The sequence below is a fragment of the Adiantum capillus-veneris genome, chromosome 30, assembly GCF_014529385.1.
Source record: "Adiantum capillus-veneris isolate H3 chromosome 30, ASM1452938v2, whole genome shotgun sequence".
Lineage (NCBI taxonomy): Eukaryota > Viridiplantae > Streptophyta > Polypodiopsida > Polypodiales > Pteridaceae > Adiantum > Adiantum capillus-veneris.
This window is the reverse complement of record NC_140960.1, coordinates 105,674,530-105,681,461: the sequence shown is the minus strand read 5'-3', so window position 1 is coordinate 105,681,461 and position 6,932 is coordinate 105,674,530.

The window sequence follows — 6,932 nt, the reverse complement described above, 5'->3', positions numbered from 1 at the left end:
TCAAATTGGAAACATTGCATGTAGTGTGCAATAAGCATCAATTATTTTAAAGTGAAGTATGCTCCAAGGGGGATTGAGTCTATCAGTTGTGGAAAGCATTGTATGGACTGAGGCAAGCTCGACGACAGTGGTACCTCACACTTCACCAGTTTCTCGTGAAGTTGGGGTTACGACGTACCTCATCAAATTCCAACTGTTATGTTGTTTCCGATGGCTCTTTGGTTGCGATACTGATTGTCTATGTGGACGATCTCATTTTCACAGGTTCTTGGACCAGTAGGGTCAAGTTGATCATGAAAGCTATGGAGGCGCGTTTCGAGATGACTGATCTTGGGCTTCTTCACTATTTTCTTGGATTCCAAATTTTTCAGACACCAGACGGCATCTTCTTTTCTCAGCAGAAGTATGCGAATGCTATCCTGGAGAGATTCCAGATGACAGGCTGCAGATCGATTGGCACTCCTCTTGAGCCTGGAGAGAACGTATCGCTTCACGATCCTTCCCCACGGATTGACTTGGAGCAATACAGGAATGTTGTTGGCTGCCTCGTATGGCTGACTTATTCCCGACCAAACATCTGTTACACAATTTCTGTCCTCAGTTCCTTCAACACCCAACCTCGTCAACGACATTGGCAGTGTGCCCAACGTACGTTGCGGTACATCAGTGGCACCTTGGACCATGGTGTGTTCTATCGTCGCTCCAAGGGTTGCACCTTACTTGGTTGGTGCGATTCAGATTGGGCAGGAAATCCAGATACGTGGCGCTCTACTACAAGAGTAGTTTTCACACTCGGCTCGGGACCCATTTCATGGAGCAGTAAGCGACAACCGACCGTTGCGCTATCTTCTATAGAGACGGAGTATAGAGCAGCTTGCTATGCTGCTTGTGAGGCCATTTGGCTACGAAGATTACTGGGAGAGTTGTGTTTTTCCCAGACTGCTACTACTCGTCTTTTGTGCGACAATCAGAGTTGCATTGCTATTGCCAAGAACCCTATCTTTCACGCTCGGACAAAGCATATTGAGGTGCAGTATCACTATGTTCGGGAGCAGGTTTTGGCTGGAGATCTGTATTTGGAGTATGTTCCTACAGCGAACAATGCAAAAGACATCTTCACAAAGGTTGCACATCAGTGGACTTTGGCTTCTCACCTTCGACTCCTCTGTGTTGTCTCAGCATCCGATGTTAAGAGGCGTTGCTACGCCATTTTGCATGGCTAGTGATTGTCCCAGGTTGGCCACCCATCCCACATCATGTAGATTGCATGGGCGGACACTTTTAGCACGTGTTCAGCCGGTCGTTTTCTGAGTCTGGCTGGGTGCACACATTTTTTGCCATTTTTGCGCTTTTATGTTTTTTGCACCATTTACACATTTTTGCCCAACTTCAACCTAAGATTCTATAAATAGAATGCTTAGGGTCTTGTAGTCATTCAGATTGAGATTGTTTATTGAGAGCATCATTTGCAGAGCACTTATTCTCTCTCTCTCTCTCTCTCTCTCTCTCTCTCTCTCTCTCTCTCTCTCTCTCTCTCTCTCTCTCTCTCTCTCTCTCTCTCTCTCTCTCTCTCTCTCTCTCTCTCTCTCTCTAGCGTTTTCGGCGCGCGTGGCTCACACTCTTTCCGCTGCTCACTCTCACAAGCTAGACTTCCAAAAAGGTTGTTGAGGCAACTACAATATTTGCTTGCAAGGCAGTCAAGCAGTACACATAGCAATGTTTTTGCCTCTTCATGTGGCTCTGCAAAAGGAGAATCTCTTCTTGAAGTTATACCACTTGACAATGTATGTTACCTCGATTCCGGAGCAACGCATGCAGATGTATGACATTTGAGGCAAAGATGAAGAACAGTGGGGTGTAAGGAGTCTAAAACAATTTACGTATGACAAGTCATTGTTTGTCATTGACAGGCCCATTGAAAAACATCCCCTTGAAACATAGACTAGCCCCTCAAACCTTTGAGGAATCAGTAACATATTACTAGATGCCAACGTGGAGGGATCCATGTGCTCAAGACTTGACAGCTTGTAGAGACTCTTCGACCATTTGTGAAGCACATGGGTCCCACTTTCCTACACGCAAAGTCACCAAAAAGCAATCTAGATCTAAACAGCATGCTTGTTTGTTGTTATGTGCTGGCTAAATTGCTAATACACCACTTGATTACTTCTTGTTCCACTACACCGCTGCCTCCCTTGATATAATTTTTTCCTTCTTGGCCCCGTGGAAGTCCATGCTGGGAGATCGTACTTCTTTTCAAGCAGGTGGCTGGATGTTTCGTACTAGTCTTTCGTGAAGATAGAAAGAGTATTCTTGGCAAAAAGACATCTCCGACTTGCAGATGATTTGAAACATTGTATGTTGTCAAGATTGTTAATAAAGAATCCCTCATTTTAAACTCTGCCAGAAATTTCAGCAACCAACTCTTTGTCAAGCTAAATTCTATTCTGGCTCCACCCAATCACATAATCAAGGCTCTAACTATAAGCTTCCTTGCACTAGGTTGCTTTTGAGGTCCAAGTTTTTGTTCCATTCTTGAAAAAGGCCATTTAACTTGATTGCTCCATGAATCATGGATCCTCGGTAATCTCACTTTTCTCCTCCATACTCAAGGGAATCAGCAGCTCAAGTGGTGATGTTGGTCGAGCCTTTAATGACCCCCGTTGGCTGCTTCGACATAAGCTCCCCATTCTAGAATCTCTCCCAATGCTCTCAATGCCATCTTCAGGGGGTCCAAATGCCATCTTGCCCACTTTGAGTCTTGGAAAGATCAAAAATAAAATCCATGGCGTCCCCGAAGAGTTGGTCGAATGGTAAGGCTTTGGCCTCTCAACCTACAGGTTGTGGGTTCAAATCCACCGTTGGGTCACCCTCTAGCATCCCCCATTGGGTCACAGTCTAGAGGGACACCTGGTGTTCACGTTGCTAGGGCTCTTGCTCTTGGACACTCGAGTGTGTCCTCCTCCCGAGGAGGAGGTTCCTAGCTGGTTCTTGCGAGTTCTCTCCGTCGTTCCCAACACGTGGTGCATCAATTAGGTGGCCATGGTGATGCCTACGCGTGGCTCTTGCTCGATGGTACGTGCCCTTGCCCGACCATGTAACGTGGCTAATATTTGGAAGGGATAAGCACGTCCCCCTGTGGGCCCTTTGGTGCGTCGGAAAAAAAAATCCATGGCAATGCTTTCCCAGGGACGGGAGGGCATGGGTAAAGGCTGTAGAAGTCCTAGTGCCTTATGCCTATCAAACTTGACTTTATGGCATACTAAACAATTGCGAACAAACTCGTCCACATCCTTTTTGAGCCTCAGCCAGTAAAAATAACACTCAACACCATTGAAGGTGGTATCTATGTTGCGGTGGCCTGAAAAAGGTGGGCAAAGGTACTTTCTCAAGACCTTTTTCCCTCAAAGACTGTGTAACACACAACATCGTTTTCCGCATCAAACAGCCGTCCCGTATGTAACAACCTGCAACTGTCTCTCCACTCTGTATTTGATGAAAGATATCTGCAAAATCAGGATTTGTGGCGTACTGATCTAGCATATCCTCGAAGCTTCGATGATGTATCGCAGAAATTGCCAAAACCAAGGGCTTTCTAGACAACGCATCTGCCACTAAATTCTTCTATCCTTGAACATGGTCTATCTAGAAATGAATCTGTGACAAGATGTTAGCCCACCTCATCTACTTTTCCAAAAGCTCATTTGTGACAAGAAGTAGCGCAAACTCTAATGGTCTGTGAAGACAGTAAAATCAACTCCGAGTAGAAAGGGTCGCCACTGAGTAAGAGCATGGATAACTGCCAAAAGCTCTTTCTGATAAGTATGTACAACCAATTCAGGACGTGAAAACATCCTACTCTTATAAACAATGACATGGCCTTCTTGCATCGAGACTGCTCCCAGATTGCGACCACAAGCATCACAGTAAACTTCAAATGGCTTTTGCAAGTCTGGTAAAGTCAATACTGGTCCGGTTGTCAACTTTTTGTTAGGTGCAGCGGAATGAATGTTGTTCTTTCTCAAGATGAGTGCTCCATAATGTGCTCAAGTTTCCTTTTTTGTTCTTATGGAAGGGAGAGCCTTCCGTTCTTAATGAGAGAGTGCAATGATCACAAACAAGTGAATGGACACTGTGCGTGAAAGTGTATGAGACTGAGAGATAGAGAGAGAAGAGAATACGACACCAGAGACATTGTAAAACCCTCCTCCGAAGGCCCCACTCTCGTTGGCGAGAGTGGTCTACCATTGATTGCACAAACTAGTACAAAGTGGGTGCATGTGACTGATGCAAGTCTAGGCTAGACCGATGTCGACGACGGGGATGACGAGACCGATCTAAAAGCTGAAAACTGATGCAAACTTACTGCTGTCCAAAAACGCTACTGGCTGAAATCTGATGCAAATCTGCTGTTGTCCCAAAAATGCTAATGGCTGAAAATGTCTGGAACCAAAAACGCTGATGTGGGTTGGTCTCTGCTGGCTGAAATCTGCTGGTTTTTAGACGGTCAAGGGCTGGAATCTGTTGATGCTCGGCGATGCTGACAACGCTATGCAAAGGGGTGATTTGGGGCTTCTGGAAAACGCAAGGGCTGAGGTGGTCTTGCGGCGATGATGCCTGCTGAAAACGCTAAGTGCTGAAGTCTTCTGGCGATGATGCTTGCTGATGAAAAACACTAGGTGAAGGGGTGTCTTGCTTGGAGGGAAAACGCCAGGGGCTGAAATCGCCCAAGGGTTGGTCTTGCTGAGAAGTGTCTCCAGAGGGCCTGTTGCACGTGAATGCCTGATGCTCTCCTTCTTTTGCCAATTAGTGCTAGCCTAGGTTTGCTTATATACAAACTTACTCCATTTACCCTACCTACTTTCCAACAAAAGTCACTTAAATTAATAAGTGAAATATGTCAAAAATAGGGAAAATAGGTTAAATGCACTGGAAAATTCCCTTGAAGGATTTTGATGGATTCCGATGGGAATGCTTATGATCATGATGGGTACAACCAGAGGATATGCATCTACACTAAGTGCCTGGGCATGCATGGTCTACGAACAGACTCACAAAAGTGCCAGAACACTCCTAAATCTAGACTGACTGGACTGACTAAACCCTTGTCGTGTTGTAGCTTGTCCACGGACACATAGGGTTGGATGTGTCACGTGACACTTTTCCTTGAGAGTATGAAAGGCTACAATCTCTGACAGTCCTCGAGTGAAAGGAACCCCTTTCTAAGTCAACACATGCAACGGTGAAGCTATCTCTGCAAATTTTCGAATGGACCGTCGATAATAGGAGCAAAAACCCAAAAAGCTTCGAACTTCATGAACATTCTTCAAATCGGACCAATGACAAATGGTCTCAACGTTGGCCGGGTCCATCTTTACACCTTCCGCGGAGAAGACGTGTGCCAAAAAGTGTCGCTCGCAAGAAAAACTTGCTTTTTTCTCGCATTTACAACCAGTTTATGTTGCCGCAATGTCTAGAAACTTGTAACATATGGTGTATTTGCTCTGCCTCACTCTTGGAGAAGACGATGATGTCGTCAAAGAAAATGCCCACAAGTGATCGGTACTCTTTAAAAATCCTATCCATCATGCGGTTGAATGTAGCCGGAGCATTCGTAAGGCCAAATGGCATCACCAAATATTCATACAGACCAAAAGTCATCGTGAAAGCTGTCTTGTAGATGTCTCCAGGAGCAATTCGCATCTGATAATAACCACTCTTCAGATCAATTCGGCTAAAGCAAGTAGATTCTAGAACCCTCAAGTATGCCGAGTATATCATCGATCCTCGGAATGGGGAAACTGTTTTGGTTCAGCATTTCTTCATTTTGGGCTCGAATAAATCGGTAAGGTGGCCGGTTCAGTAGTGTACTACCGGGAGTAAATCTCATCAATCAGGTAATTCTTCAGGTGTCTCGCACATCTCAAGTCTCTGGACTCTGGAGTACTTGATCAATCTTTCCGCACACGTGTCAACCTGCAGTTGACGCTTGTACTCTGCTCTAGCAAACTTCTCTACCCAAATCTTCATTCTTTTCCTCACTTTCCACACCGGATTTCAACTTTTCTTTGCCTCCCCCCAAGGGGTGTTATCTTTGTCAAATTCTCTGCGAGAACCCATGTGTAATCTGGAGTTCTTTATGGCTTATGCCTTGTAAGACAGAGTGATGAAGACGGGAGCGCGCGCGCGCGATGCGGGATGAAGTGAGGGTGGGAGTGGCTATTAAGTCCAAGGTCGGGGGACACGAAGATTCTCATATACAGATAAAATCTCGACTCTTCTGTCGTGTTCTCCTCGAGAATCTGTGCGCACTGCAGAAGGGATCGGATCCTTCGTAGAAGAAGAATCTTTCTAAGCTCTGATACCAATGTAACCGGCTTGGACACTCCAAGCAAGAAATCAATAGCAACACACTAACAAAAACTTCAAAATTATTGAACTTTGAGAGAGAGAGAGAGAGAGAGAGAGAGAGAGAGAGAGAGAGAGAGAGAGAGAGAGAGAGAGAGTCAAAGTTCCGAACCTAGAAGCATCGGCCCAGACTGGCGCTCCTTTCAATATTTCTTTATTTATTGATCTCAACAAGGTACAAGTTTACAACTCACAGGGACCTCTGCTCTCAGACCCGGTATCCAGATGCTCTGCAGAATGAGGCCTCAAGGGCTCTTATAAACAGTACAAGCGCTGCCCAAAGTATAGCCCCAAAAGCATTGGATGCTCTACAGAGTGAGGCCCCAAGGGCTCTTATAAACAGTACAAGGGATGCCCACAGTAGAGCCCCAAAAGCAATCACATGAAAAGCTTTAGTCTCAAAAGCATCTGGCCCAAAAGCTAGCGCTGCCCAACAGCCAGCACAAAATCCAAAAAAATGTACGATGCCACGCCAATAGTCAGCGCGATTTGCAGGCCGTCCGTACAACCAGCATGCGTTGCAC